The sequence below is a fragment of the Lissotriton vulgaris genome, chromosome 2_2, assembly GCF_964263255.1.
Source record: "Lissotriton vulgaris chromosome 2_2, aLisVul1.2, whole genome shotgun sequence".
Lineage (NCBI taxonomy): Eukaryota > Metazoa > Chordata > Amphibia > Caudata > Salamandridae > Lissotriton > Lissotriton vulgaris.
Genome location: NC_141688.1, coordinates 317,504,309 through 317,526,606, shown reverse-complemented (window position 1 = coordinate 317,526,606; position 22,298 = coordinate 317,504,309).

Genomic DNA, 22,298 nt, shown 5'->3' with positions numbered 1-22,298 from the left:
CTCTCTATTCACTTTCACAGCCTTCATTCCTTCTGTCCCATGGCCTCTCTATTCACTTTCACTGCTTTCATTCCTTTCATCCTATGGCCTCTCTATTCACTAGCTCCGCATTCATTCCTTCAGTCCCATGGCCTTTCTATTCACTTTCACAGCCTTCATTCCTTCGGTCCCATGGCCTCTCTATTCACTTTCAAGGCCTTCATTCCTTTTGACCCATGACCTCTCTGTTTACTTTCACAGCCTTCATTTCTTCTGTCCCATGACCTCTCTATTCACTAGCTCGGCATTCATTCCTTCTGTCCCATGGCCTTTCTATTCACTTTCACGGCTTTCATTCCTTCTGTCGCATGGCCTCTCTATTCACTTTCACGCCTTCATTCCTTTTGTCCCATGGCCTCTCTATTCACTTTCACAACCTTCATTCCTTCTGTCCCATGACCTCTCGGTTTACTTTCAGGGCCTTCATTCCTTCTGTCCTACGGCCTCCCTTCACTTTCACGGCCTTCCTTCCTTTTTTAGGTTTCGCTGGGGGGCGGAGCCGTTAGGCTCCTCCTCCAGAGAAATCTGTAGTTTCTAGTATGGGTGACTTGAACACGCCCCTCTGCTTCATTGGCTAGCTCCATAAATGGAGGCTAGCCATTGGAACAGAGAGGCGTCCGTCAATGCCGGACCAGACACGGGGGCGTTCCCGAGATTCTTTGGCTTTTGCCGACGTCACGCGACGCCGGGAACGCCCCCGAGTCTGGTCCGGCCGGGCCGTGCTTGCTGCTGTCCCTCTCCACCCTTTTTGCATCGTCATCAAGGCCGTGGGCGGGGTTTATTTTTTATTTTTAGTCCGTTTTGTATGGTCATTGTGTGGCCGATCTCCGCCAGAGGAAGTCCATGCTGGCCGTTCCCGCCCCCCCCTCCCGCTGTCCGTGTGCCTCCCCGCCCCCCCCTCCCGCTGTGCTGTCCGTGTGCTCGTTGGTTGCTTGTGCTTGTTTATTTTGCCTGAAATAGTGAATGCTCTGTCACTTGCTGAGATCTGTTTATTTGAAACATGTTTCCCGCCTCCCGAGCCGCAGCCGGTCCCGATGCCGATGTAGCACGGCCTCCGCTCTCCCCGCCTCCCTCTCCCCTCCCACAGCAGATCCCTGCCTCCCTCGTCTCTGGTCGGGCTCCCGGCAGCTGTTCTTTGCTAAAGCATCTCCCCGCCTCCCTCTCCCCTCCCACAGCAGATCCCCGCCTCCCTCGTCTCTGGCCGGGCTCCCGGCTGTTCTTTGCTGAAGCACTAACAGTTGAACTACTTATGCTTCACTGAAGACAGATGCAGTCCCGTGATAAGTTGATGTGCCAGAATAAATCTTTATTGGAACTTACTTGAAGACGTCTCTTCTTTTGTTGAATATTGTACCTTGGCACACCTTGCAAAGTCATATTTCGATCATGTCTCTTCCAATGTGCTTTTGATTTTGCAACCTAAACTGTTTGGTGTCTTTAGACAACACCAGTCCCAAAGGAACAGGCGGCTTGACAAGCTTACTCTTCGACCCCAGTGGCCCCCTCTCTCCCATCCGCCCAGCCTCTGCCTCCTCTCCGTGTGCCACGTTTCGTTGCCCGCGTGTTTATATTAAGGAGCTCACCCATATGAATTTGCCTGTATTCGTTTGTCCGCTCTATTTATTTTAAGACTTTTTCTGTGGTGCTGCCAAGGCACTTTCTAGCGCTTAGCAATGGGACTCAATGAGCTTGTCAAAGAGAAACTCGCTGAATCGAAGTAGCCAGGACTGATCCAGGGCGTTGGAACCGGCCGCGATGTCAGGATGTCTGGGGGCGTAGCTGGCAGAAGAGGTGGCTTTTCGCCCTCGTGGAATTTTGTGTGGTTCTCCTCACGTCTGAGGTATCTTTGGAGCGGGCTCCAGAGTGTAGCGCCTTGAAGCTAAAAGGAGCGCCTGACAGATGTTCTGCACCTCGCAGGACGAATTGCCAGCGAGTTCAGTGAGGCATTGCCGGCCTCGGGTGCCCATATGGCTGCTAGGGGCTAACACCTTGGATATTGACCCACGTGTGATGCTGTGTAGTGCTCTGGGGCAAGCACTCGAGCCATCGCAGAAACTTCAAAGTGCGCGAGATGTGGTCGTGGCACTGATTGACAAGCAGTGACTTGGGCCCCATGTCTCTCTCCCCTCATAAAGGGTTGGTGAAATAAAAGGGTATCAGCCGGGGGGGGAGAGGGGACGGGCACGATTGGCACTTTTTTTCTGCCCCCGGCCGTGAATGCAAACTTCTCACTGGAAGACATTACAGTGATTTAGTGTAGAAAACAATCGGCCGCGAGCTGCTCTGTAATGGACCATCAGTAACTCGCGTTTGCAGTGTCCAACATGTTAATGTATTCGGAGCTGCTAAGTAGCCTAATGTGTCCTGCAACAGCTCAGCATGGCTTGTTAATTCAGCCAGCAGTGCATTGTATTTTGGGACCTATAGTCCGGGTCATTGGAATTATGCAATTTTGTGACCATGGCCTTTTCTGCATAATTATGGCTTTGTGGCATTTTCACACCTAATCCACAATCTGCTGTATAATCTTCACATTTCAATAAAAAAAGGATTGTACCCAACAGGATCAAAAGAGACTGCATGTGCAGCAGCACCTGTTGCCGCGCACTGCAGGGTCCCCCACAAAAGTTACTGGTCACCTTTTTGTTGCCTATTTCTGCATTCGGGAGTCAAAGTGGCTCTGATAGCGTTACCATATCAACAAAATTCAAAATTATGAGGTAATACTAACATCAAATGTGTCACACCATTCTTAAAATGTCTTTTCTTGCTGCATAAGTTAGGCACTGTGCCACATAATTTGATCCTAATTTACCACAAAATTTCAGAGGCCCAGCCCAGAGTTGGCTCTAAAACATTTTTAAACATATGCTCAAAATATCCCAGAATGCCAAATGCTTTTGACTACAATGCCGAAGGAGCATTCAGGTATAGTACATGATATGGGAACATTTGATACCTAGGTACGATGTGAAAAAAGAAACATTAATTTTTTATCAAAACTTCTTGGCCTTCTAATTCGACCTGATTTTCTACCTCTTTTTGTGCACTGCAGAAAAAAACAGTGAACCACTTTTTCCTGCATTCCCTTTCTTTTTTTCTGATTCACGTGTTTCTTGGTGACTTGCTTGTTCGCGTTGGGCTAGGAAGGGTAGAGAGCCTTTTCAACCATGCAAAATTGAGTAACATCTGCACTGGGCAGACCATTTGCACAAAAAAAGTGATTTCTTCCGTAGGCTGATATTTTTTTTCCATCCCACATTTTTAACAGTTTTGTATGCCCACTACTGCAGCTCACGTCCCTCATTCGTTTTTGCTCATTTGCTACAATATACTTTTCCTGTCCAATATGGGATACATTCTGAGAAAAAAATGAAGCACAACATGGCTATTGGGCTATTCTTTTAAAATGCCCCACTATCCCGCAATCACATATGTGAAATGTTCGGCTAAATTGCTAAACATACTTTTATTTAATGTCATAAATTGTAGAACATTGTGGCTCAGTTTCTTTTAATTGTTAAAGGCTGTGCCCCCAAGACCTACCAACCAAACGCTATAGCTTAATTGCAATATTTAACATTTTATATATTAATTGTTTTATTCATGATGCCATTTTATTTGGATTTGAGACTAATGTAGTTATTTTACACGGGGTGGGGGTCTTCAGAATTAAAAGTTTGAGTACCATTGGTCTATGCCATGGGTACTCGCAAACATTTGCCCAGGGGCCACAAAGTACGGTCTGTGGTGTGACCGAGGGCCGCCCTGATGCCAGCAGGGTGGCAGTAGGGGATCTGGGTGGGTCAGGGATTGTGTGTAAGGTCTAAAAAAATAAATACATGAGAAAGCATTTATTTGCAGGTTAACTAAAGGTAAGTGGACACCCCGTAGTTACTTCATGACTTAATTTAACCTGTAAATAAATGCGCGCATCATTAAAAAAAATCTGAATATTAATGCTGAGCAAGGAAACAGCAGCTCCTGCTGCTGTTCACCAGGGCAAAGGTTTTTGAAACAGTGGTCACTTCTACTGCAGACCGGGAATCCAACACAGTCCTCTTGATTTGCAGTCCTTTTCAGGCTTGTCAGTTAGCCAAGATGAACTTAAAGAACCACTGGAAGGAGCTGCTAACTACAAGACCACCTCAGGAGCGGCTGCAAATGTAAAAACATCTTCCCATGCCATTATCTCACCTGTGTCTGTTGTGAAATATTATATAGCGTGCAGTTGTCTATTTTGTGCTATTCAAATATATACTTCTCTTTTCAGATTGAGGATCATTATTGTAAAGTTGGCAGTAAGAGCAATGAGGAAGGGAGAGACTGGCAAATCGATGGTTACAATGGGGTTCATTTACAAAGCTTTTGTCTTGTTTAAGTTGCTTTTACGCCTGGATCAAGGCAGAGCAAGTGATTGTGATTCATTAAGGTGTCATGTACTTGCACAAGTTCGTTTTATGTATTGTTTTGTAACTGTATTTATATAGTGCTTACTACCCCTGACAAGCTGTGGTTGGGTGGATGGAGTCAGTTGATGAATGGAGTTAAGTGGTGGCTAGGTGGATGGACTTAGTGGGTGGATGAAGTGTGTGTGGGTGGGTGTGTGTGTGTGTGTGTGTGTGTGTGTAGCTGTGTCTGTGTATGTGGCTCTGTGTGTGTGGCTGTGTGTGTGTGCGGCTCTGTGTGTGTGTGTGCGGCTCTGTAGGTATGTATGTGTGTGGGACTCTGTGTGGGTCTGTGTGTTTGTGTGTGGCATTTGCGAGAGATTAAGCTATTGGCATTGTAAATGACAGTGCCATTTATTTATCTATTTTCAAAACCAACACATAAATACAAATTTTGTCATTTACAATGCCAATAGCTCTAACTTTTGCAAAGGCAAGACCGTTGCATTGAAAATGCTTGTTATCCCATGGCCTCTCTATTCACTGTCACGGCCTTCATTCCTTCTGTCCCATGGTATTTCTATTTACTTTCACGGCCTTCATTCCTTTTGTCCCATGGCCTCTATTCACTTTCACGGCCTTCATTCCTTTTGAGTCTGACACTGTGCCTCATGAGAACAGTGCAGCCCAAACTGCCGAGCCATGCCTTCCCTGGACCGGTAACAAGCTTGCTAGGACCGGTTTCTGGCATTCCAGCCGTCTTCGGCCAGGCTTGCTTGAATCCGGTGGAAAAGTGAGCAAGGGACTCACGTCTGAGCATACCCTGCCAACTTATGGCGAACAAAGCAGTACAAAACAGGTGGTGATGGACGGAGCATCTGAACTTTACTTTCATGGCCTTCATTGCTTTTGTCCCATGGCCTTTGTTTACTTTCACGGCCTTCATTCCTTCTGTCCCATGGCCTCTATTCACTTTCACGGTTTTCATTCCTTCTGTCACATGGCCTCTCTATTCACTTTCACAGCCTTCATTCCTTCTGTCCCATGGCCTCTCTATTCACTTTCACTGCTTTCATTCCTTTCATCCTATGGCCTCTCTATTCACTAGCTCCGCATTCATTCCTTCAGTCCCATGGCCTTTCTATTCACTTTCACAGCCTTCATTCCTTCTGTCCCATGGCCTCTCTATTCACTTTCAAGGCCTTCATTCCTTTTGACCCATGGCCTCTCTGTTTACTTTCACAGCCTTCATTTCTTCTGTCCCATGGCCTCTCTATTCACTAGCTCTGCATTCATTCCTTCTGTCCCATGGCCTTTCTATTCACTTTAACGGCTTTCATTCCTTCTGTCGCATGGCCGCTCTATTCACTTTCACGCCTTCATACCTTTGTCCCATGGCCTCTCTATTCACTTTCACAGCCTTCATTCCTTCTGTCCCATGACCTCTCTGTTTACTTTCAGGGCCTTCATTCCTTTTGTCCTACGGCCTCCCTTCACGTTCACGGCCTTCCTTCCTTTTTATCCCATGGCCTCTCTATTCACTGTCACAGCCTTCATTCCTTCTGTCCCATGGTATTTCTATTTACTTTCACGGCCTTCATTCCTTTTGTCCCATGGCCTCTATTCACTTTCACGGCCTTCATTCCTTTTGAGTCTGACACTGTGCCTCATGAGAACAGTGCAGCCCGAACTGCCAAGCCATGCCTTCCCTGGACCGGTAACAAGCTTGCTAGGACCAGTTTCTGGCATTCCAGCCGTCTTCAGCCAGCCTGCTTAAATCCAGTGACAAAGTGAGCAAGGGACTCACGTCTGAGCATACCTTGCCAACTTATGGCGAACAAAGCCGTACAAAAGGGGATAGCCATACAATACTAACAGGGTCCGCTGGGAAACAGCCTTTCCAATGAGGTTTTTACCTCGTTGTGCCTTTCCCACGCATTTTTAAGCATGCATATTTGTACCACGAATATGCATTTACAACGCATGCCAATACCACGCATTTAAGGTAAGTTTGGGAGGGTGGGCGGTCTCCCCCCACAAATAAATGTGTTTTTAAATAAAAAACAATGTGTGGTATTAGTATGCGTTGTATATGCAGATCTGCGGTTAAAACATATGCACTAAAAAATGCATGGCAAAGGCAGGCAAAGTATTACCTGCGTTGTACTGTCGGATAACCGGGTCCGCTATGTTGTTGGTGTTCACCTATTGCACACCTCCAATAAAAAACTTAAAATATCATGTTGACTAGACAGATAAAAACAGTTAATATCATCTGCATCACAACTTCATCAGCTTTCTCCAGAAACCCCACATATGACCCAAAAACTTTGCAACGGGATGAGCAATCAATGGTCTTGGGTCGGATCTGAGAATTCGCAGAGCTTCACAATGGTTACGTGTCCCTAGCTGTTTGCATATAAGTGTAAGCCACTTAGCTCTGGGCGTGTATAGGCTGCACAATCAAATACTACATGTGCAGGTGATTCAATTGCAGCAGTACAAATAAAGGAAAACTGTGATGATGCTGGGGTACAGTGCCAGGTGATTGTGAGGGAATTCAGGGGGAAGCGTGCCAAACCTGAATTGCATATATAATTTCCGGTTGTTGGGTACCTGAATGATTTATAGATAGCTTTCCAAGGAGCTTACTGACTCCACAATGGATTGGTGAATTCGGACTGAGCTACCCAATCCCAATACTACGCTCCGATAAGATCTTTGGTGGAGAGTAATGTTGAATCCATGTTTTCCCAATAGCCCTCTAACCCTATAACGGCCAGTAGGAATTGCACATTTCTTAGTCAGCCTATTCTATTGAGTTTATCTAGAGAGCTAACTTCGAGAGCAGTGGCATATGAGCATAGTTCTGGAGTATACTTAATTCTCTGCCAAAACAGCAACGGCTGCAGCTTGGCTTTGTTTGCACTGGGTTTTTTGCCCAGGTCTAGTAGGCTTGTTCTCTGGGGTAATATTACTAAGCTCCTCAGAAACATGATCTCAGATTTGGAAAGGTCATCCATCTTGTTGAAGCCCCACAGTTCGGACCCATATAGGACTGAGCTCACTGCTTTAGAATTAGATCTGCAATTCGGCTGCCATTGGTATACTAAAGGAAGTGCTATGCTATTTGTTCAGGGCCCCAGATATTTGCATATGCTTCAAGGTCGGCTTGGCCACATGTGGCTCTAGGTCATATCTTCAGATAGCCTTATGCTCAAATAGTCAAAGGTGCCTCCTCTCTCCAGTGGAGTACCACCCAGAGTTGGTCTTTCTTTGTATGATTTATGGGGGTTGATGGTCAAGAATTGTGTGTTAGATACGTTGATTTCTAGTCCTTGAACATCACAGAAGTCATTAAATCGATTGAGGAGTAGCTGGCGCCCCTTGGTGTTTTTGACACGAACAGTGTGTAGTCCACAAACAGAAGAGTCCCAATTTTTTCTCCCCCCAACATGGGCGCATCAGCTGGCACCTGCAGTAAATCTTGCACTACATTGCTCATGTAGAGTGAAGAAAGTGAGGGAGCCAGGACGCACCCTTGGCGCACTCCCCTGCTGACATTAATTGGGTCAGTGAGCTGGCCGGGGTCCCCCCAGCAGACTTTAGCATAACATGATCCCACATATAAAAGCTTAAAATTGTCATACCATACAGTTACTGTAATGTTATTGGCTGGTGAAGGTGGCCTCATAGGATCCCCCCTTGTGACCACGAGCCAACAAGTTTTCGGATCTTTGCTGGCACCCTTCCGATCCAAAGCAACCGACATCATCTGCGGCTTCCCCCAGGGTTCATCCCTCAGCCCGACACTGTTCAACGTCTACATGGCCCCCCTTGCACAAGTGGCCCACCATCACGACCTCAACATCATCTCCATAGCCGACGACACCAGGCTCATCCTCTCCCTCACAAAGGACCCACACACCGCCAAAACCAACCTCCACGAGGGAATGAAGGCCATCGCCGACTGGATGAGGAGCAGCCGTCTGCAGCTGAACTCGGACAAGACGGAGGTACTCCTCCTCGGACCCACCCTCTCAGCCTGGGACAACTCCTGGTGGCCACCAACACTGGGAACAGCACCAACACCCACCGACCACGCACGCAACCTAGGATTCATCCTCGACTCCTCCCTCTCCATGTCTAAGCAGGTCAACGCTGTCTCCTCCTCCTACTACAACACCCTCTGCACGCTCCGCGGGATCTACAAGTGGATCCTGACAGAAACAAGAAGAAAGGTGACAGGCCCTCGTCAGCAGCAAACTGGACTACGGCAACGCACTCTACGCAGGAATCCCAGCCAAACACCTACGACGATTACAACGCATCCAAAACGCCTCCGCCCGACTGATCGTCAACGTCCCCCACTGCAGCCACATCACCACCCACCTGAGAGACCTACACTGGCTCCCCGTCGACAAGAGGATCACCTTCAAGCTCCTCACCCACGCACACAAAGCACTCCACAACGCCGGACCAGCCTACCTGAACAGCAGACTCAGCTTCTACGCCCCCACCCGCCAGCCTCGCCCTCGCTGCTGTCCCCCGCATCCAACGAACGACCTCCGACGGCAGATCCTTCTCTTACCTCGCCGCCAAGACCTGGAACACCCTCCCTACCCACATACGGCAGACCCAAGACCTACTCGCCAGATGCCCTGATGATCTGTGCTTGAGAGGTTGTGGCCAGACAGGTACTTTTTAACACATCCTGGGGGATTGTCCTCATATTCGGCCACTGTGGAAAAGGGTAACCAAAAAATGGCTGATACACTGGTTAAACCTATTTCGCTCTCACCCTGAGAAGGGATCTTGAATATTTGGGGGCCACAGACTTAACAGAGATAGAGCAGCAATGGGTGGCTTTGGGTTACCTGCTGGTAAAACGTACAATTGCGATGCATTGGGAGCCAGTGTACGACCATTAACAATTGGGTGGGTGGCAGAAATGGACAGACGCATGATTGCAGAAAAAAAAGTCTATAAACTTAGAGGCTGCCCTAAGAAATGGGACAAAAAGTGGGGGAAATGGAACACCTATAGAGGAGAAATCTGTAGTTCCCCGACTGCAGATATGGCAATGGACAGAACCAAGTTTGTGCCCCCCCGGGTTCATTGACACACATTTTACGCTAGCAATAATGTCTGTATTTGTGATCCTTGTTTACCATTGTATTACTGTATTGATGACTCTGCACTGCTTTTAATTCAATAAAATTGTTATATTTAAAAAAAAAAGGACCTACTCGCCTTTAGAAGACTCCTCAAGACCTGGCTCTTCGAGCAGTAGCAGCACCCCCCCTCCCCTCAGCGCCTTGAGACCCTCACAGGTAAGTAGCGCGCTCTACAAGTACTCTGATTGATTGATTGATGCCTCCCCAATAAGCATCCATCTGTTCTCATCCCATTCCGTTTTTGCTCTAACTTGGGCTTTTTTACAAGACCTTCTCAGATCTCTCACTAGGTCAGTGTTATAGTCCTAAGTGCAGGCAACAATTGACGCCTTAACTGTTGGAAATCACGGTTGAACCATGCATACAGCAATCTTACGCTAGATCTAGATTTTGAGGGAGGGGAGGGATAAACAAAGTGCGCAGCCAGCTGCTCGAAGAAACAGGAGGGGCTATACGATATTGCATCCAACCCTCCCGGTTGCTCGAGCAGGGCTGTGATTACTACCGTCACCCTGATAATTCTTGTTTGATTAACTGGAGCTTACCCTCATCCAGGATAAATTTTCGCCACTTACGCTGGCGATTAGCATTGGTTGGGTTAGTTCTCTTGTTGTTAAATGGGCTCTAGATCTCTTAAGAGTCGCAACCCAATTGGACACCAGACTCAACCTTAGGGGGTTATGATTGCTGTCAACAATCATGCCCACGATCATGTCTATTAGGAGGGGCCATAGCCTTAGATCCAACAAATAGTTGAAGTGGCCTGTGTCATTGGTTCTGTTAAAGGTATCTGCTCCTAGTTTATCTGAGTTGTTGGCCCTCAGCCCATACCCTACAGCTAAAGCATTTACCTGCAGTGCCACTTGCGACCATTTAATGATAGATGGTAGGTTGAGTTGGAGGACTTGCCACAGTTTGTTTTCCTCTCTTGCCTCACAGACGTACTCCCTCTCCACCAGTTCAAACGTCGCATTAAAGTCGCCTGCTAGGATCATGCGGTCTATGGGAACTTTTCGGTCCAAGAGCTCTTTATGTTCCTGTAGGGTAGAGGATCCACCACCCCCTCTGGTTCCTCTTGCATAAACATTATAGATGTCAAGGGTTGAGCCTAACTTGCCTTTGAGTTGGATTCCTAAAATGCCAGGGCTATTAGTAGGAAGGTCAAAGATTTTACAATGGAGCTCTAGCCTACCCCATATTAGCAAACCCCCTGGCTTATTACAAATAGCAGGGCAGTAATAAGTTGCATAGCCCGGAATGTGTAATGGGGTTGTAGTCCAGGTTTTCTGGAGAAAACAGATGTCAAAAGTTTCTATGAATTTAATCCAGTGTCGAAGGGACATTCCATGACACCATTTGGAGCTTGCATAAATCCTTCGGCAAGGGAAACAGTGAAGGGTCCTTTGCAATGGGTGAGACTCCATCAAGGATATGGGGATGGCAAGAGTTAGAAGACGTTACTCCTAAGAGAGGCACACCCCTAGTTATAGGTAACCCCCTTCTGACCGTATCTCCTAGACTAAAAGTGGCTTCCCTGCGGCCTTTAAATGCTTCAAAGGAGGCTAGTTGGATCTCCCGACCTGGACAGGTATCTTGACACATGAGTTAGTCATTTGTGGTTAGGGTGGTATATTTGTTTTCTGTAAACTAAATACACATTACACAGCCCTTTGGCCAAAGCCATCTTACGAGTTGTGAAAGTAAAACTATTACCCACTGCTTCTTATGGCCACCTAGTCTACCTTGGGAGACTGTTGGTTGCACTAGACAAACTGAATATACTTATTTAGAAAAAAGTAAAATAAATTCCACTCGAAGCAACATAAAAGGTAAACAGTGCTCATCAGGAGACTCTACATTCTTTTTTAGTGTTTTTGCCTTCCCCGAGGCCAAGGGTTGCAAAGCAGGAGTGGGGGTAGCAGGGAACAAACCAAGGGTCGCAACTGTGACCCCTGCCCACCCCTAAATGATGTCCACGCCATGCAGGGGGGGCAAAGGGGGAACTCCAACCCTTTAATGGCTCCAAATTATGTCCAAAGCCAATGAATGTTTGTGAGATATGGGAGACTCAGGGGCACCTCATCATTTTGCAAAACACCACTTCCCTCATGTTGTCCCGCCTTGCACTTTAAACCACAGCCTTTCCACGCACTCCTTCCTGACATATTCTATACCCCAAACACAACAAGATGATGGACAGAGTGCAGTAACTTTTGAACCACTCACTAGAAGTTAAGAGATCTGGGTTTAATCCATCATTCTATTGCTCACTATGCCACCCCAATTTGGAACCAGCCATATGCAAATCAGTCTTATTTCAGTCTTGACCCTGCTCCTCATGGGAATAGTCCAGCCCAAACTGCTAGGCCGGGTCCTCCCTGGACCGGAAACAAGCATTCCGGGACCGGTTTCTGGGTATTACCCCTCATGTTAGGCTAGCTTGAATTCAGTGGAATAGCGAACAAGGGACCCATGTCTGGGCATACCACGAAACCGGTTTCAGGATGCTTGTTTCCAGTCCCGGGAGGACATGGCTTTGCAGTTCGAGCTGGACTGTTCCCATGAGGAGCAGGGTCAAGACTGATTTGATTATGGCTGGGTCTGTACTGGGGTGGCAAAATGAGCAGAAGAAAGGTCATGGATTTAACCCAGATCAAACAGTGACTAGGGGTGTGTCTGCAAAGTTTGAGCGCTCCGTCCATAATCTTATTGTGTTTGCTATATTTCATACTCTAGCTTTCCCATTCCCTTTCTTTGGACATTTTCCTATTTATTTTTTTAGAGCGCAACATTCATCCTCTTGGATATCATGGTGCTGGGTAGCAGGAAACGCATGGCTGAGGTAATCCTGGGTGCATCAAGACTGTTGGCATTTAAACCTTGGTAAACAGGTGAGTTTTAAGGTTTTTCCTAAATGTTAGATAATCCACAGTAAGACACAGTGCTTGAGGCAGGTCGTTCAAGTGCTTAGCACCAAGATATGAGAACGATCGGCCTCCTGCTTTCACTTTATGTGTTTAGGTCTGGCCAACGCTTAATGACGGACCTTAGACATCTTGTGGGGATGTAGAAATCGATTTTGTTCTGAAGAATTCTAGGGCGAGGCGGTACAGGGCCTTGTGTGTATGACTAAGCAGGTTAAATCTTGCTCTTTGGCGCAGGAGTAGCCAGTGAAGCGGTTCCATTCAGGCAGATGATGAGCTAAATTTGTTTTTATGGCACACCAGCTTGGCTACCGCGTTCTGTACCACTTGCAGGCGTGAGGATAAGGTACTCTGTCACGGCTACGAACATTGCATTGCCATATTCCAATTTGCTGATGAGTAAGGCCTGTGTGATTGTTTTCTTGCATTCTCGTGCTATGCCTTTCCAGACTGTCCACCCCTGGCCCACAATAGCTCTTTCTTCAAAGATATTCCACTCCTGAGCCTTTTCATTACTCCATTTTCACGTCCCACTCCCCAGCCCTTATATGATCTCCTTTCCCAATCTAACCCTCTCATTATCGCCCTCACGCTTCCACCCCCCGCCCGCAGCTGTCAGGATTCAAAGTTCCACCCGTGACTAGATACTGCAGTCCTGGGTATTATTAAAATTCTGATGCATGTATTATTATGTAAAGCAGTTTAGAAAGCCAGGACTAAATAAGACTACAAGGTCATATGGTCCCTTTAGCCGGTTGACCCACTCAATTGTCATTTTGGTACTTCTTTTTATTAGACGGTTGTCCTACCCAATCTGTAATTATAGTGTTTTTAATAATCTTCATATATGGCGTTTACGTACTTGTTATGTTTTTAATGGGTTTGTTGCATGTTATGATTAGGAAATGTATATGCCCCGTTCATTTTGGAGATCTGTAATCTGTAAACGGAATAAAGTTCTTTGAAATTGAATTGACTACAAGTCCCAGAACTCTAGGGACAAAAGACAGCACTGGCCACGAATGGACCTGGGACACTTGGCAACTGTAAGTGCCTCAGACACTCTACTGCCAGCCCCTGCAGCCCCCACCCCCTCACATGCCTTGTAGCCCCCACCTCCTCACATACCCTGGTAATCCCCAAACCCCTTTTTCTCATCCCCTCACATATACAGTGGTGTCCCTCACATCACATTGTAACCCCCCCTCTAGGTGTACATAGAGGGTCTCGCCCAGTGCATGGGGCGCTTCACACGAGCCCCAGCACCGCTGCAGGGGCGCCTTCACCTGCAGGCGCCGAGATCTGCCGAGGGTCACAGGGTGCGGAGCCGGCGCCGAGACTGCGCGGGCCGCCCCCTCACTCCCAGCCCTCCCGTGCCCCCTCCCAGCCCTCCCGTGCCCTCTCCCAGCCCTCCCCCAGCCCTCCCGTGCCTTCTCCCAGCCCTCCCGTGCCCCTCGCAGCCCTCCCTCACCCTCCATCTCCCTCCATCTCCCTCCCTCACCCTCCAGCTCCCTCACACCCCTCCCCCAGTTGCCTCCTCCCCTCACTTTCCTCGGGTTCGGCGTCGGTCGCCCCCCCCCGGCTCTCGGCGGCCTCAAACTCCGGGCTCGGCCTGGGCGTCCCGCGGACCGGAAGTGCGAAGGCGGGGGCGGTCCGACCGGAAACGGCGGCCGCGCGCAGAGAGAACACCGGCCGCAGGCCTGGAGGAGGGGATAGCGGGGGCAAGTCATAACGCCGAGGGAGGGGGAGCGCAGGGGGGCAGGCGGGCGAGCAGGATCATCGGATGGAAGGAGGGGAGGGGATGGCACAAGCTGTGACTTGTAGTCCATTATATGTCCAGGACTACAAATCCCAGAATGCACGGGGGAAATTCTGCACTGAATGAACTATCCATGCATGCGGCTGAGGACCTCGAGATCTCTGAATGCAGCACCGAGGAGAGGGGGGAGGAGGACTTACACCGTGGGAGGGGGGCTTTTACTCCCCGGGAGGGGGACCTTACACCCAGGGCACGAGTCCTAAAAAGAGAAGTGGGGGGACGCTGTCACCAAAAGTGACGTCACGACAGGAAGTGACGTCACGAAAGGTGCGCTCCAGTCTCGCCTAGAGAGGCCAAAGAGTGAAGTCCAGCAGTTCGGCAGGGGGGACGGCGTCCACCCGCTAAAATAAGTGGGGGGATCCCCGTCCACCCGCGTGGTACCCCAACTCGAGCCCTGCTTACACCCCTGGCTCTCAGAGGCGCCCACACGGATGCATCTCAGGCCTGCCAAATGTCCACGTGTGATGTGCTGCACTAGCACGTGTTTTTCTTTGAATTCTGGGATTTGTACTCTTGTTATTCCTTTATAAAATACCCCTACAAATCCTAGAATTCAAACAAAAAAGCATGGCAGGGAGCAGCACATCACACACAGCTCAAGCAGGAGATCACACCAGGGAGGAGGGTGTAACATAAAACAGGTTTCACAGCAGCACTGCTACATCCCAAAGGGAAGGAGAGAGGACCATCTCGAAGGAGAAAGGACCATCTCCAAAGAGAAGGAGAGATGACCATCTCCAAAGAGAAGGAGAGAGGACCATCTCCAAAGGGAAGGAGAGACGACCATCTCCAAAGAGAAGGAGAGACGACCATCTCCAAACAGAAGGAGAGAGGACTTTTACTATCTGTTTGACCTAGGACCTTGAATTGCTCAGAAGTGTCCAAAAAGTTGCTCAAACCTTGTACATAAATTACGGATGTGACCTCTAAATACAGGATTTACAACAGCGAACTGCAGCTTGAAAATGTTTTTTTTTACCCCTGACATCCATGAGATATACGTTGTGTTAGACTTTGATTTTTCAGTGGGTTTACCCTCAGACTTTTTAGGTTTCGACTGGGGAACGGAGCTTTTAGCTCCGCCCCCAGAGAAATCTGTAGTTTCCAGTATGGGTGCCTTGAATACGCCCCTCTGTTTCATTGGCTAGCTCCATAAATGGAGGCTAGCCATTGGAACAGAGAGGCGTCCGTCATGGCCGGACCAGATTCGGGGGCGTTCCCGAGAATTTTTGGCTTTTGGCTACGTCATGCTACGTCAACCAAAAGCCGGGAGCGCCCCCGAATCTGGTCCGGCCGGGCCGTGCTTGCTGCTGTCCTGCCTTCCTCCGTGTCCCTCCTCCCGCCGTCCCCCTCCCGTATATGCCTATTGAATGCATTGAGAGGTGAGTAAATTCCCCTCCCGCTCTCCGTATGCCCCCAGGAGGGGCATGGGAGGTGGATATGTCCGTCAACGCGGACCCGTTTTCGTGTTTTCTTCCGTGCTCCAGCTGGGCGTTTTTTTGCTGTTTCTTCCGGCCGGCCAATCCCTGCGCGGCCGGCCGGAAGTCCCGCAGCCCGGGAGATAGGAGAACAACCATGGCGGGCGCTCTGCCGGGCTCCCGTGAGCTGAGGGAGCCCGGCGGCATCAGAGGCGGGAGAGCCCTGCAGCACCACCAGTCGTCAGTCGTGAATACTAGAGCTGCACCCTGACAGGTATTTCTAACGGCAAGAGCACCGAGTCTTTAAAACTCCACTGAAGTGCAGCACTTGGAGTCTGTCGGTGCCTCGATTTAAAGCGCCGTCGCCTTGAAGTGCAGGGCGGGCCGTCGACCTCTGCCGGTGACTTTACTGGAATGAATAAAAGGGTCACGCCCTCCCTCGGCTCTAGGATTGCTCGAGCAGTAAGCCGGGCCAAGGTCACTCCTCGGACATCCCGCGCGTAGGAAGCGTCATTGTTGTAAGTGCCCGCGTGAGCCAAGGGACGGGAACCGCTTCACAGGTGGGGCGATCCGTGCAGGAGCTAATCACACTGTACACACAGAGCACGTCAGAGACGGGGGGCCGGTATGGAACACGCTGTACATAAAGCACCACGCATCAGCCGCACGCCCAGTTCCTCACACCGGCTGGTACCGCCAGGCCCCGTGCAGCGATAATCCTCGATTTTACCTAGGACGCTGCAGAGCGACGCCGCTGCGCGGGGCAGCTGTGCTTCTTCTAATGGTGCAACACTACCTATGCCACCCTAGCCGTAAGGGCACAGCATCCACGGGGAAGCAGGGCTCAATGAAACACCAGTGCCGCAAAACACACCTGACGGCACCAGCACTACTCTGCGGGACTGCTGCTATACGTTTAAAGGGGTGGTGCAAGCACTTCGCAGCAGTCATAATACTTGCTATACATCCGTTTAGGTAGTCTCAGCACGTGTCAGCGGGGCTACTGCTGTGCGTTTAAAGGGTAGTGCAAGCACTTCTCAACAGTTATGCTATACATCCGCTAAGACAGTCTCAGCATTTCTCACCGGGACGGCTGTTGTACACTTACTGTGGTGATACAGGCACTTCTCACCTATTATGCTACACCTCAGATCCAAGCGCTTCTCGTCAGACTCCTGCAGTATGTTCAAAGTGGTGGTTCAAACACTTCTCAGCAGTTATCCTATGCATCTGACAAGACAGTCTCAGCACTGCACTGTGGGACTGCTGTTGTATCCTTAAAGTGATATACAGACACTACTCACCTATCCGCCTACATCTCAGGTTCTTTGATAAAGCAGCATGAGCACTCCTCAGAGGGCCTGCCTGCCACTGCTGGTTTAAAGTGGTAGTGCTTGCACTTCTTAGCTGTCCTGCCACACTTCAAGTCCTTTTATAAGGCAGCCCCACTACTCATCGGGACTGCTGCTGTGTGTTTAAAGTATTAATAAAGGCACTCCTAACCTGCCCCGTTACGCCGCAGATACTTTGATAAGGCACCTCCAGCTATTGTATGTTTAAAGTGGAAGTGCACACACTTCTCGGATGCCCTGCTACACACCTGATAAGGCAGCCCTAGCAGTTCTCAGAGGGGTCTGCTGATGTATGTTCAAAGTAGTAAATCAAGCACTTCTCAGCTGCCCTTCTATACATATAATAAAGTACACCCAGCACTTCCAAAGAAGGGCGCCATGTGCTTGGTGGGGCAGTTCAAGGAAGTCTCGCCTGAGCTGCCATATGTTTGGTGGGACAGATGTGAACCGACACTTCTCAGCAGCGTAGTGTACATACTTGTCAGTGTGGCTGCCTATACACCAACTAGTCGAGAGCAACAACACGTCTAATCAGGGTTTTTAATGCATAGGACAGAGGCGGCAGTGTTGCTGTGCTTTCAGGTGCCTAGACCCAGGGCTTCTGGCAGACAGCTGAGCTATTCGTTTACTGGGGCTATATACACTCAGTAGAGGCGGACAGTAGTCGCACTTTATACGCGGCCGACCGCCAACGGAGAAAGCCTTCCCGACCCCCCTCCCGCTGTCCGTTCCCGCCCCCCCGGTGCTTCATGTTTTTCGAGCGCACATTACCGCGGCCGTGGGCGGGGTTGCCAAAATGCCCGCTCCGTGCTGGGCCTCCGTTGTTCCCCAGGTGAGTGCTTGTCTTCTCTAACTTGCATTTGCCCTATAATTCAAAAGTACACGGGGAAAGCTCTATTTAAATAAACTCGGTGTGTGCGTACTGAATGGGATTCGAATGGCCTCACTCAAGTGAGAGCCGCGTTTTGCCATCCTCTGCCTCTGATGCTGTTCTAGCCAGAGAAGCCCGCGCTGCCTGGCCTTGTAAGGGACTTGGCGCGCAGCATGCATGCTGTTATCTGCTTTGTTTCTCTCCCCTGAAGCTCATCTACCTGGACCTGACGGGCTGCACCCAGGTTAGTCGCCGCGGTGCGTGCGCGCGCGCCTGCCTCTCCGCCGGAGCACTGGGGCCGCACCGCCGTGCTCGTAGAGCCAGCCCCCCTGAAGGCTTCCCTCTCCTAGGTTTTAAGTTACACGACCCCAGCTGCTTACACTTTGGAGCAGGCAGGCCGAGCGCTGGACGGGCTTGGCTCCCTTCCAGCCTAGTGTCACATCTCTAAACATTGCCGTGCGCGCGCTTAGGACTCGTGTGTGTTCATTCTATCCTGCCTCTGGTAGCTAGAGTTCATGCCGTATAAAATCTAAAATAGAAACACCCACAACACTGCTTTTTCTATCGTAAGAAAGACGGCAACCTTCCTACAAACTTCTTGACCTACGGAGTACACACTACCTGGTGTTTCAATGTACTTGCTTCACATGAACAGGAGCTATACGCTTATTTATTTGTTTTAATTAATCAGGCCAGCTAGTGGGTCCTTCAAGTGGGACCCATGTCATATGTGACACCTTCAACGCATCTTGACGATTTAATCAACTGGAAATTGCATTGTGGAGCTTTTATTTTTCTTTCCTTATTGCCAGTGATGGGCATGGTGAATAGATGCACCCCTGTTCTTAGTGCCTGACTTCATGTGAAACTAGTATCCTGCCTATTATTTTGATCCTGGGATTCCACTATTATAGCGCATGCGCTGAAGCCTAGGTCTGTCTCTGGTAATACGAGGTCCAGAAAATGTTCTGTGGCCAGGAGGGGCATATCCATGCGTGTCCTAAAATGAGCATTGAACCGCTGTCCGTTACCCTGAGGCCATCGCAGTGCTGTATGCCATGAGAGCCATCACTTTGCACAAAGAATGTGTTTGGACACCTTTGAAAGTGAACCACCCAAGCCAGTTCTGAAACCTCAGACAGTGGATATATATCTCCTGTCTGATAAATGCATCCATATACAAGTGAGACTGAGTTAGCAATCTGTAGGCGTCCTAAGTTGGCAGTTCAAATTTTACCCATATCCTTAGTGATCATAGTTTGTCAGTCCAGTGTTCATGTGGAATTTAGTTGTGTTTGCTTTAGGATTCTGATTGCACGTGTCTGCATAGTGCAGCAAATAACACAAGAATCACAAGATTAGATCACAGTTGGCATTCACAAAAGAAATGTGAAGAACTGAATGTGAGGTGAGCTTATGACAAGGAAGTGTGGCAAGAGCAAGCATGCTGCTGCTTGCAGTGCTACTGTCCTCCCTCACAGTATAGCTTGTCACCCCAAAGAGAAGATTCACATTGTTGCATGCCTGCCTTTCGCCCTTATGCTGCTGCTGTTGAGTTGTTCCTCAGTATGTTGCCCAGAAAGCACCCCTGGCTCCTGTACATTTCCTTGCGCCTTTTAGTCTTAGACCAGAACCTTGCAAGTGGTCTTAAGGGTGAGGGCTGTGAGCTGCTCTGATGCGCGCCACAAGTAACTCGAAGAGGCTGCCCACTTTGTCTTCTTCTGTATTGGTAACTGCTCCTCAGAGTGATGAGTGTTGTATGTTTTTCCTTGAAATCCTCCCAGTAGGTGGAGGCCTTAGATCCATTAAGCAGGTATCAGAGCAGAGTTAAGCTGGGCAGCTGATACACCAATTGGGACATGAGCCATAGTTAGGGGAGCTGATTTTAAAGCCAGGTATTAGTTCCACACACTTTTTAATGAGTAAAACGCCAAAACAAAATATTTTTTATTCAGTAAAAAGCCAGAATGAAACATGAGCCTAATAAATGCAAAATTATGCCGTACAAAGTTGGGCGAGGAGGGAGGAGCCGATACCGGCATCAGCACGTTCACTGCAGCAGGAGCAGCGCGTGCTAGAGGTTGTGGCAAGCTGGTCGGGTCTGCTGGCGCCGACCAGCGTTTCCCGCGACCCATCTGTGGTGGCCCTCATCAGTTAAGGGTGCTCAAGCGGCGCATGCTCTTTTGTGAGTGGTGAGGTGGGGCTGGCGCGAGCTTGCAGAGCCCGTTATCGTCATAAAACTTGATGGAAGGAGCAGCACGCGGCTGGACAGCACGAGGACAGTGGCTATAAAGGCCACCTTTCTGGGTGGGACTTGTAAGAGGTCGAACTGGTTGCCCTTTCGTGCGAGAGTCTAGGGTGTAAAAAGGCGCCCAGGCCGGTTATATCATGTTATAACTGGGACCTTACGTACCGTGTTATTGACGTATTTTATTGGGTATGGTCTGTGGTATTACTTGTGCCTGTGAGGGGGTTAGCTCTGGATTTTACGTGGGTTCTACCAAGGGGTTGTTTCTGTGCGAGTTATTTTTGGGGACAAAGTGGAAACACAAATTTTAAGCCTTCATTTTGTGGGTGGTCGGATGACTGTATTATAAAGACCTAGTGCGGTCATTTGAGGGTCATTTCGTCGTCTTGAATGAATATACGTGTCATTGTGCTATCTGTTAAATGGGGATAGGCTTGAAATGAGGGACGGACCTCTGATTGAGCTGTAATTTTAAAACAAAAAAAATTATCTTGATTTGGGACCAGGCCCTATGTTCCTGTCGGCCACTTGCAGGCAAAAACACTGATCGGTTACTCAACAAAGACTGTAAAGCCCCTTCATGTAATACATGTTAGCAGTCTTGTTTCTTCTCTGCGTCCATGATCTTCTCTCAGTCTTGTCAATGAGCTGCAGACGGGAGGTGGAAACACCCCCATCCATTTCATTCGGGTGGGAGTACATTTGAGTCTATAACATCACTCGTGATCCATAGAAGATATTTATCAGCAAAAATGACTTCAATACTTGTGAGTCCCTCACACTCTAATCCTTTGGAAGGAGGGGTACATGAACAGGCTACCTACAGGAATGGCCTCTTCGGATGAGCACATTTTGACACAGCGAATGTTAAAGAATTAAATGGCATCACAGACATTGCAATGTACTCCTTGTTAAGGGAGTGCAGAGTGAGTAGGGAGTGCTAGAGAGTGCAGAGTGAGTAGGGAGTGCTAGAGAGTGCAGAGTGAGTAGGGAGTGCTAGAGAGTGCAGAGTGAGTAGGGAGTTCTAGGGAGTGCTAAAGAGTGCAGAGTGAGTAGGGAGTGCTAGAGAGTGCAGAGTGACTGCAGAGATTAAGCTAATGGCAATGTAAATGACAATGCCATTTATTTATCTGTTTTCAAAACCAATACATAAATACACATTTTGTCATTTACAATGCCAATAACTCTAACTTTTCCAAAGGCGAAACCATTGCATTGTAAATGCTTGTTGCTTTTAGGCCTCCTGTTTTAGGTCTCGCAGAGAGACCTATTGCAGTCAAACCAGAAAGCTGAGTTCACAATGCGGATTTGTAGAAGTGCACATGCTCGTGAACGCGCTTCTATCCCCCTGCCTTGCTCTTCAAAGGCTCCCCTTACCGTTTGCTCCTGCCTCCCCGCCCACTGCTTCACACTTCACGGCCGCCAGGCCGTGACTCGCATTTCTGCCCAGCCATCTGTTCCCCAGCTCCAGCACCTCCCCTCTCTCTCCCCACACAGCCTTACTCGGATTTCTCCTCCCCCTCCCCATCCAGCTTCCCCCAGGCCGTGTTCCCTCCCACCTTTCCTCCTCTCTGTCCCTCTCTCTCCGTACATCCAGCGCAGAATCCACGACTGTGACGTCAGTGCCTGCCACATTAGGCATTCCACCACATATCCGTGTTACGAGAAACCATGTAAATTTTTGAATAAGTTGCATTGTAAATGCTTGTTCACACCTGCGAGCTGTCTGTTTAGATACATGTTGGCCAGAGAATCCTGCTCAGAGAGCTGTAAAGCCAGCAGGTTTAGTTTGTCATAGTGGAATTGTATCTGAATTCATAAATGGTAGTGTTTCCTGTCATGCGTGTTCTCACGGAATACATTTTTAAACATGCATGGTTTCATTTCATCCTTTATTATGCAGAATCTAGTCTACCAGATGAGTCGTTCTGGGATACATGTTACTGAAAACACCACTTTGACAACAGGATTGTAAAAGAAAGAAGGAAACGTGGTGTGGTGTTTCAGTACTTTTTGCTAAAACAATGAACTTCGACCCTGCCACTTAAGAACTCTGCACGTT